The following is an 11,133-nucleotide window of genomic DNA, read 5'->3' as shown; positions in this document are numbered from 1 at the left end:
CTAATTGGATAAATTGGATGAGGATTAATGCTGTATTGCCTAAAATCGCTTCGTAAATAAGACATTGTAGGTTATCCCTAAGAAATAAACATATAAAATCGCGGACTTTTTTGTAGACCATTTTAAAGTGTACAATATTGTACATTATTTTGATCTATCTCGTTGGGTTCAGCAGGGCAAACAATGTGTTCGTTTACGACATTACATTAAACTCTCTGAAATATCAGTGTTTCTCTACTTTATTTATTATGCATGTTATGTACATATAAACCTTTCTCTTGAATCACTCTATCTATTAAAAAGCCCGCATTAAAATCCGTTTGGTAGTTTTAAAGATAGAGGGAATCGACTTTTTTATTAACTATGTAGTGATTTATATTATAGACATTTTAGAAATACTATAGCCACGACTTCAGCTATGCCTACATCATCTTCTGTGTTGATACTTCCCCTAGCTTCGACGTCGACCTACAAATGAGAACTTGCTTTCTGCCTCTTCATGTAGTTTTTACCGCTACTGAGCAACTAGTTTACACAGAGTACAAAAGGGTAGATGATCACGAAATTACCATAAATTGTATGGAAATATTGTTCATTACACCACTCTCAAAACGTTTTATGCGAATAATTTTGATCATCTTATGAACTCTTTGCTCTTATTTCTTTTGTATTTATGAATCATTATTTTATGTAACAATATTTCGTTTAATGACTAACTGTGGCGCTAAAAGTATGTGACAACTCCACGTCATAGAGATCTCTGTTTGAAACCGGATAGAAGGGTTTAAATTAGGAAATGGTTAGTAATTGATAGGCGGTACATATTTGCTAAGTATGACTCAATGCAATTTTACGAATATCTCAATTTATGTACAAACAGTAGTTTATTTTTCTGGTCGGATATTGGTGACACATTCATCAAAGCTGATTTTTTTCACAAGAAGATGCATATAAAAACCATTTGAAATCATTGTATTTTATTAAAAGATGCCTGTGAAAGAACGTATCTTTCTTCTAGAGCGTTATTCAAATAACTCCATGATAGTTTTTTTCAAATGAAAAACAAGTAGTAGGTACATGCATTGGATGGGTTCACGCGATATGAAATCTTCTAGTTCGAAATTATCCATCTCTCCAAGCAGGGCCGGATCCAGTAGGGGCAGGAGAGGCACAGGCCCCGGTGCTACTTTTGGGGCGCCAGAAATATAAACAAGATCAGAAAAGACCTCCTAACCAAAAACAAAAATTTCAATGTCGAGTTAAATATTTAATATACACAAGTTATATTGGGAAATAATATTGTGACTTATGTGCGAAATCCCAATTAGCTATATTTGTGCGTAGCCACATCTACTTAAATATAGTGAGAAACACTTGAACAGGGCGAAGAGTTGGTGTTGGCAACTTCCAAGTCTCACGCTCTCACCACAGAAGAGAGGTTGGGAAGGTTCCGCAGCAGCTTTGCTCAAACTACTACATGAAAGCATACTGGAAGAAATTTACCCAAATATACATATCTATATATATATATATATATATAATATATATATATATATATATATATATATATATATATATATATATATAATATATATATATATATATAATTATATATATATATATAATATATATATATATATATAGAAATACAAATGCACGGAGCCACCAACAGGAGCCAACCGCACATTTGTGGTTTCGGTTGATAGATCTTGTGTTCACAAGAAAACTCTATATATATATATATATATATATATATATATATATATATATATATATATACAGGACGTTCTATATCTTAATGAGGTTCTAGAAGTGATTTCAAATTGAGGTGAAAGTAACCAGGTTCAATTCAATACCACAAAAACCCAGGCATCGGTTTTCTCCAAGAAGAAAAATGTTTCCGAACTGGATATAATAATATAAGGTCAGACAATTCCGCTTTCCGCTTAGATAAGTTTCTTGGGGTTAAAATGTCTTGGCACAATCCTGTCGCTGGAATTGCAAAGGCTGCTTCTCAAAAGATTGGAAACACTGTTAAGAACCAGAAAACTGTACACATTTCAGCAACTTTTGATGCTTTATAAAGCTCAGATCAGACCTTCTTTGGAGTATTGTTCTCATGTATGGAGCTCTACCCCCAAACATACCCTGAAGTTGCTGGATTCCATCCAAAAAAAGAAACTTCCGCCTGATTGGAGACGTGAACATCACATACAACCTCGACAGTCTAGGTCTAGAACATCGAAGAAAGGTTGGGATTTGTCTCTCTGTCTCTGTTTCGAGGTTGAACTCAGTATACCTCGAACTTCACTGTTTAAGAACTCTCTCATCTGGATTACTGCGTTCATGAAGAATAAACTTTTTGAGAACGTTTTTCCAGATGATTTAATCTCCAACAATTCAAATCCAATGTGAATCTCTATTTTCGCACAGGCACCGCTCTGAGAGCACATTAAGGATTGTATTGTAGTGCTTGTATTTTCTCCTCAAAAAATCATTTCTATTGAATATGAAAGAGCTTCTTCGATTTCCTTTAATAACATAATAAACAGTTTTGCAGCAAAGAGGACTAAAAACCAGAGATTCTTTTGTTTAATTATTGTAGTTGATGTATCATTTTCATTAAAACATTCAAAACATCAGTACGGGTTTTAATTTCACTCAACCTTCCTTCATGATTCTTTCCAATTCATTTATATATTGAGGAGGTGTTTGAGTATTTCATCCTGCCCCCTTAATAATAATCCTAGGTCCGGCCCTGTCTTAGAAAACTGTACGCTTCAACATTCCAGTAGAAAACAAAAATCAAGTCCCAGCCTAATAATCCATAATTGACAAAATTTTTGATATTTTGTTATTCATCGATGATAATTTTGAATACTATTTCTAAATTGTTTTCAGGATACAAAAAGTTAACCACGTTCATTGCAGAAAATGATTTATTGTTTATTATGACATACTATTATATATTTCACAACCATTAGTTTTTTATCTACAACGAGTTACGAATAGACTTTCAAAAACTGTTTTAAAGACAATTTCCTAAAATTTAGTCATTTAACTGAATTTGATTATGAGTCGTGCCGACGATATGTAGTTTCAAATTTCCTGTACCATTCCGAGCCTTGAATTTTTCAATACTCCTCAGGCGGATTTTTTCTTATCAAGGTAATCAAACAAACATGTCGATTTGTTGGAGGTCAGCATGCACCTGGTTCATTTAAAGTTGTGTAAATTTTATCCGATAACAATAATATTCCAAACTTTCGGCATGTATTGGATAAAAAGGTTCACAACATGTTTTTTATTGAATTTTACAATATCTTGTTTTTGAGAACAGAAAAGCAAACATTTTCTTCAGAGTTTGGGAATATATTTTGATGTGGAGCAGCATGAGAACTACTTCATTGATCTATTATAAGTGCGTGTTCATACGAATGAGCTCTACTTTTGATATTACCCAAATCAACAAAAAATTTTCTCATTCATATATAAATTTCAAGGTAAAGGATGTTAATCTAAGTTTTTGGTAATACTAGTGGAAGTAATCTCCTTCGTTGATACTGAGGATATAATCGAGAGAATCTGTATCTGAAATACATTTTCTCAATCGGTTAGATAAGGAAAATCAAGTCACTTGAATATTTTGAAAGGTCATTACCAAAAATTTCAATATTCTCGATATCGATTGGAAGAAAAGAAGTTTGAGACTCATTTTGTTGATTTTATGTGGCTTGATTGTTGTAGTTTTGTAAACTGTTTAGTGAAAATATCACAAGTGTTACTTGAATTCTTTTTGCCTTAATGACAGGATATGCTATTATAAATTGACACATTATACATTATATTATAATTTGTTGATGAATATTTCTGAATGACTATACATAATTATTTTCAATGTGATTCAGAAATCAACATATCTATCTTAATTTCAGTTGTTATTTTTGGATATTTTTATAAATATACCTTAAAGATCATTTCAGTTGTTTATTATTATTTTTTTCAACTCGGATAAAGACAATGATTTTCTTTTCAGTAAAAGATATTATTAATACTAATATTATTGATTATTGCTCAAAATATTCTGATTCTTTGAAAACTTTGAAACAAAACACCAAATATTATATCTACTGAATATTACAAAAATAAATAAAATAAAATGGTATATATGCGGTTATGATACAAACAATATTTTTCATTAATATTTTCCAACCAGAACTTTAATAAGTATGCCACATTAGTTGATTCACTTAAGGAATGATTTTTTTGTTAAAAAAAAATGTATTTTCTGCAGTTGTCTAGAAAGTATGACATTTCAAATTGTATTTATCTTGCTCAGAATGATGAGACTTCAAAGACGGTATCTATTTAGGTATTTTAAATTCCAGAAACATTTCTCTGATCTAAATAATTCAGACTTTGTTTGCTGCCTACCGAAGGGCACCATGTTGTCAATATCTCTACAGAGTATAAAACAAAGTTCCATCCATCGTATCTGTCTGCCTGTCTGAAAGTGATAAGGTTAAAATTAGAGGTCTATTCGAGTCTACCCAAACTTTGACTTGGGCTCAGCTCAGCTCGATTTTGAAATGCCTTGCTTTGATTTTTGATTCTCCGGCATGGCTCGAAATCACATTTTAAGGCTGGGCATTAATCAATGCCTAATCCTTTTGTGATATAACAGAACAATTTACTATAATAGATCTACAAAAAGGCATATGAATATATTTTGAGCACAGCTTAATACCCATTTCATTGTGTAAAATAATGGTACATATAATGTGGTGATTGGAAAGTTATTTTGATGAACATTATATTAATATTCCTTCAATTAAATTAAAAACGTTGGGTTGCAATTTAAATTAATATTTCAGGAATACAAATCGAAATTGAGTTGTGCTCATACTTTCGTTTGGGTGAATTTCTAGAAAAGTCATTATTATTATTTACTTTGCTCCTCGTGAGAAGCCGGGTCGAGCTGAATGTAGTCCCAGAAATAGACCTAATATATGATTTTTATGACAGTCATTCTGGAATCAACCAGACGATGGAATGTGAACAACAGACGAAAAAGGAACGTTTTCACTTAATCTCCCAAATCTCTTACGTGCTGTAAGAATGCCAAACTGACGCAGACATTTTAATTTCTGAAAGGTCCTAGATTAAGTGCGCGAAAAATTGAGAATAACTGAAAAATCTCACATATTCTTGTATGAAACATTCTTCTTGACTTTGTATTACATCCCCACCACATTCAACGGGTACAGGCTCTACTCCCTTGCGACTCTCATTACGGATACATTTTTGCCAATCGTTTCTTCAAAAGGTGAACGAAAATCTGATGATTGAAATGTGATGGAATCGGCCGATACTTGATGAAAATCCATGACGTGAAGGCACCCCTGAAGAAGCTATTGCATAGCGAAAGAAGTGTTGAAGTTGAAATTTTATCTACAATCAGCTCTTTCTCAAAGTACGAGCTGGAATATACTGTGATTGATAGATTAGACTATATAGGGTGTCCCATTTAAAACTCCGCGGGCAAATATCTAAAAAATGAAAAAGAATATCCATATTTCGTGAAAGCAGATGATTTTGGTGTCAAAGGGTCCTCTTATTTACGTAGAGATCCAGCACTAGGCGTCATCCGTTAAGGTGTCGCGACAACGACGCCCATTTTTCAAAAGGTAACACAGTATTTTCAATAGTTTTTGAATTCTGCATTGAATTCTGAATTCAGCCATATAGCACACTTGTAGTTTTCCTTAAATACTGATGAAAAAAGGCAATTTTATTGCATATTATAAAGACGGCCATGAATAAGTCAAAATAAATGCTATAATGTATTTAGCGATGTATCAGAAGACCTGTCAGATTTGAAAATGTCAGTTTTGTGTTGATTTTTCGTAAAATTGGAAAATGGTTAAATTTTCAAATGGACATTAAGATGGATATAATATATATGTATTTATGGCGAAGCAAGAAGGAATTTAAAAGAAGCAGTAAGAATATACGCTAATCGGTACCCTGACAGAAAATCACCGTCAGACAAAACATTCCATTTCGTGCCAAATCTTTGGCACAAAATGGATGTTTTAATGAACGGAAGCGAAAAAAACCAAAAACGGCTAGTGATGAGAATCACAGAATATTTTGTCAAAAAACAAATTCCATCCATACAAAATACATTTGTTTCAAGGACTACATCCAGGTAATAATCTTCATGTTTCATTTTCAATAACTAAAATACATATATTCCCATATTCAGGAGATGTTGATAGAAGATTGAACTTCATTGCATGGTTGTCCACCCCTATTCATGATAATGATCAGTTTCTGAAAAAAATATTATGGAGTGATGAAAGCCGTTACCATAACAACGGTATATTAAACAAACATAATTGTCACTATTGGTCTGACGTGAACCCTCATTGGGTGTAAGAAATGAGATTTCAGTCTGTGTGGGGGGTTAATGTTTGGTGCGGAATCATTGATGGTTATTTGAGGGGACCTCATTTTTTCGAAGGAATTTTCAATGGGGAGAGGTACTTAGTTTTTCTACAACATGTGTTGCCGAATCTCTTGAAGAATTCACCAATACAAACTCGACTGAATATGTGGTTTCAACAAGATGGGGCACCTCCACATAATAATAGAATAGTTACCCAATATTTGGATGATACTTTTAATGAGAAATGGATTGGAAATAAGGGTCCAATACCATGGCCAGCTCGAAGTCCAGATATTATTCCACTAGATTTCTTTTCGTGGGGATATATCAAAGATTTAGTTTATATGGAACGTCCACAAAATGTAGAGGATTTGAAAAATAGTATCACAAATGTTTGTGCTTCCATAACGCGAGAGACGCTTTCAGCTGTCACGAATCGGGAATTACTAAAAAGATGCAATATGTGTATTCTACGTGAAGGGAGGCAGTTCGAACACTTACTAAAATTATTTTTGTTATCACTAATTGATTTCGTTATCATCATGTTAGTCGAATTATGGTCAAAGTAACATATTTTTTGGTAATTTGAAACATTTATTTCAATTTGAACAGAAATAGACAACTAGATGAAATTGAACAGACAATGAAATCATAACTGATGGATTCATTTTCTTAAACTCGTATTATTGCATTCATTTTGACTTATTCATGGCCCTCTCTATAATACGCAATAAAATTGCCTTATTTCATCAGTATTCAAGGAAAACTACAAGTGTGTTATATGGCTGAATTCAGAATTTAATGCAGAATTCAAAAACCAATTGAAAATACTGTGTTACCTTTTGAACAAATTGGCGTCGGTGTCGCGACGCCCTAATGGATGACGCCTAGAGCTGGATCTCTACGTACATAAGAGGACCCTTTGACACCAAAATTATCTGCTTTCACGAAATATAGGTATTCTTTTTCATTTTTCAGATATTCGCCCGCGGAATTTTATATAGGACACCCTGTATAGTCTTCATGATAGGTTTATTGGCCACAACAGGCACGATGGCAGTTTTAGAAATATGTTTTTTCAATGTAGGTACGTATGCCTCTTATATTGCCAAAAAACACACTTACTGTAGATTAAGCGCGAAAAGACTCGTGAGTATAATGACGTCGCATTGTGACGTCTCAGGTGAACATTGCATTGTGTAAAGGAACAATATGTCGTAACACCATTGTATCGTTAATGTATCTGGGAAAATCATTTCAGTACACATATCTACATTGCACCGACTGATAATTGAAATGAAAACATTGTAACACATTCCCAACCTTGACTGGTTCCGGTGTTTGTTAATCCTCGTAAAATTCGAAACGTTTTCTATGTTTCCGGTCAATCACACAATATTCTTGAGTCGTTATGGATTAACCACTAAATATTCTCTTTTAAAAACGATTAAAGGTATATTATTACAAGTTGAAAATGTTTCATCCGAACTTTCAAGATAGTACCCATATCTGCAACATTTCCTTATGAATGCTCTGCTCTTGTCTCTAAGCATTATTTTATAGTTTATATTTGTTAATTGTCCCATTGTAAACTAATGATTATAATGATAGTCGGCGCAATGGTAGTGCGCCAGACTTACAACCGGAAGGTTGTGAGTTCGATCCCAACCTCGACCAGATATTTTTCTCGAGAGAATTTATTTAATTGAAGCTGAAATGACTCTGCAACATTACATGGCTGACGGACTGCGAATGGTCATGATGCTCCCTAGGTGGCTCGGGGTGTTATTGACATTGACTACCCAAGACACGAGACTAATGACCAATGTAGTCGATGCCGATGACACCCAAAAAAAATAGAATAAAAGATAGAATAACCTACGTGACTCAAGTAGCACAATTTGATGGATCATTAGAGCTGAAACAAACATCCAGCCAGGAAACCAGGGAAAATTTCGGAAATTGTCTTGAAGATCCTTACACTCAGCAGACCTATAATGCCAAACTTTGCGCGGCCTATATTTATTGAATTATTCACCTTTCTACCAAAAAAATATTCCCAAAATGTATTCTTACTAAATCAAATAACAGATGAATATTTGTATTTTTTTTTTTCAATACATTCCCGAACATTAAATTGTTTGATTTATTTGAATCAGTTCAAATAAAAAAAATTGTTATGAAAATAACATTCGTTGGTCACGGTCATGATTAACTATATTCATAGTTTAAAAAACGATCTCCTTATAAGTCTTAGATAGGCGAATTTATTGGTATTTGAACAAAATTTTGAACGCGGTTCAACTCGAAATCAGATGTTCAAATTTCTAACCGCGGAAATCTATTCTATTTGTATACTTATCTGGTGATATTTCGAATACTTTATTCATCTTCGTTATCATACCGACGATCAATTTGATATTATCAGTGTCAATGATAATAATAATATCAAATTTATTTACATCAAAAGACGAATCATAACTACAAATTATAATGTTTTGATTGAAATAGGTTGGATAAGGAAAATGGATAGAGTCTTTAAAACGTCACCAGATGATACATATTTCTTTCAATATGCAAACATTTTAAATTCAAGTCAATGACAAAGTTGATTTTTTTTTCCAAAAAGCTAATTTATCAAGTGCAGTAACTTTTGGTCCCTTCTACATTTGTATTTATTTGTAAATTTAATATTCTGATTATTATATAGATCTGTAAAAGGTAGGGAACAATTCTAAATAATAAAAAACTATTTCAGATATAAATTGTCGTTTCCAAAATGAAATATTTAAAGAAAATTAGTTTTCACCATATTTTAATTATCTTCCCATCATACAGAATATATCAATGGAAAATTTATATTAATACCTCCAGTCCGACACCTATTATTATTATCTAAAACGTAATCAGAAAAAACATCGAGCAGTTCTTTTGGCGGTATTTTCGCATTCTTTGTCGCCGCTCGTTAGCGGCGTCCTCAAGGGTTATAGAGAGTAGACATATCTCAATGATTTTGTGGGTGAATTGCAGTGCTAGTTGCTTGAGACGACTATGTTGCTTTCTTTGATGTAACGACATGTTTGCTTCTTGATATTATTTTACTCTCAGACAATACTGAACGAACTATACCTCATTATGTGATCTGAAGAACATTTTATGTTGTGGTAAATATTATATTATTATCATATCAAATTTTAGGGTAATGAAAATTACTCTGATCTTCACAGACTACTAACCTTTTCTGGTGCATCAACTGATGATTCAATTGATATTGGAAAATCGAAATTTTACTTGTTTCGATGTTTGTTAACGCTAGACAAATTCATGTTTCTATGTTTTTACATACGATATTTTGTCATCTGTTATGGCTTGACCACCAAATCGCATCTTAAATAAATCAGTAAAAATATAAGCTGAAGAAAGTATTATCGAAACTTGTGCAATACTTCTTATTGAATTGAAATGTTATAATAAAAAATTATACAATAAGTTACTCGTGAAAATAAACGAAAATACTCACATGCTGTATTATATTTCTATATTTCTCCTGGTACACATTTTCTTCTACGAGGTCTTTCAGATATAACACTCTAGGTTGTGGCTCGCTACACGGAAACTTATTGGGAGATATCCGTTTTGTGTGCTCCCGAAACTCGTCTATATTCTCACAAATAACTGTGTAAGTCCACGCCGCGAGTAAGAAAACTACTTTCAGGTATATACTCGCTGCCATGGCACTCTCCTTGATAACCGTATCGTGTATACTGATTATCGCGGATCCCAGTGCGTTTAATTTATATATCTAAAAAAAAGCGGTTTGTGAAGGTACCGCGTTAATTGCTTTGGGAATCCCGACTGTTGAAGACTTCATTCCTTACCGCCTGAATAGATTTCAGAACACATTTGTATAGAATGCATATACATTTTGTGTGGAAAAATGTGAAAGTTAATGATGGAATAATTTGTTGAAAATTTGATAAGATATGAACTGTTTCTGAAAACACAAGAATTATTCAGTGACATGATATTTACTGACCCTGTAAACATAACGGACGTGAAAAGTCACCTACCTCCCTCAACTTTGCACAGGACATAAAATAAGTAAAAAAAAATATGTTAAATGGTTCTATTGAAAAATAATAATAATGATGTAGATAGATAGATAGAATTTATTTATCCTTTGTGCTACGTTTCATAGATGGGATACGTCAAATAATATTTTGGTCTGATACATATAAAAATACTACAAATAGTATTATATATATATATATATATATATATATATATATATATATATATATATATATATATATATATATATATATAAAGATTCCAAGTTAAGTTACTTCACGACGCGCGACGTTTCAATTGTTAGTATCCACAATCGTCTTCGGGTCATATCTCCCCAAATAAGTAATATTCATATTTAGAACAAAAAAAAATGTTAATCAACAAATGCGTTTTCAAGCAATAGAGAAACGATTTTGTTTTTAAAAATCATAATATTCATTACAGATTGAAAACAATTTCAAATATCTTATAAACAACACATTTGTTTATAACAATTTTTCAAACAAATAGAGCTAATAATTATGGAAAATCATTTTTATCTAACTATATAAATAATAAGAATACGGATAAATTTGAATATTAAAATTTTTTTTTCATTGCTTTAATTGATT

General features: G+C 32.3%; 1 long non-coding RNA gene across 1 annotated transcript in view; it reads right to left on the bottom strand.

The window, feature by feature from the left end:
- Positions 1–10,381, bottom strand: part of LOC111512541 (uncharacterized) — a 22,920-nt gene extending 12,539 nt beyond the window's left edge. The window contains exon 1 of the long non-coding RNA XR_012464699.1: positions 9,972–10,381. This is a non-coding gene — a long non-coding RNA (uncharacterized lncRNA). The remainder of the gene's footprint in view (positions 1–9,971) is intronic.
- Positions 10,382–11,133: the final 752 nt, after the last annotated feature.

This window comes from Leptinotarsa decemlineata, unplaced genomic scaffold (genome assembly GCF_025532065.1).
Source record: "Leptinotarsa decemlineata unplaced genomic scaffold, Ldec_3_MD MMD2_tig00000035_RagTag_RagTag, whole genome shotgun sequence".
In the NCBI taxonomy this organism is placed as follows: Eukaryota; Metazoa; Arthropoda; class Insecta; order Coleoptera; family Chrysomelidae; genus Leptinotarsa; species Leptinotarsa decemlineata.
The sequence above is the reverse complement of the archived record's forward strand: the minus strand, read 5'-3'. Positions and strand labels throughout refer to the sequence as shown.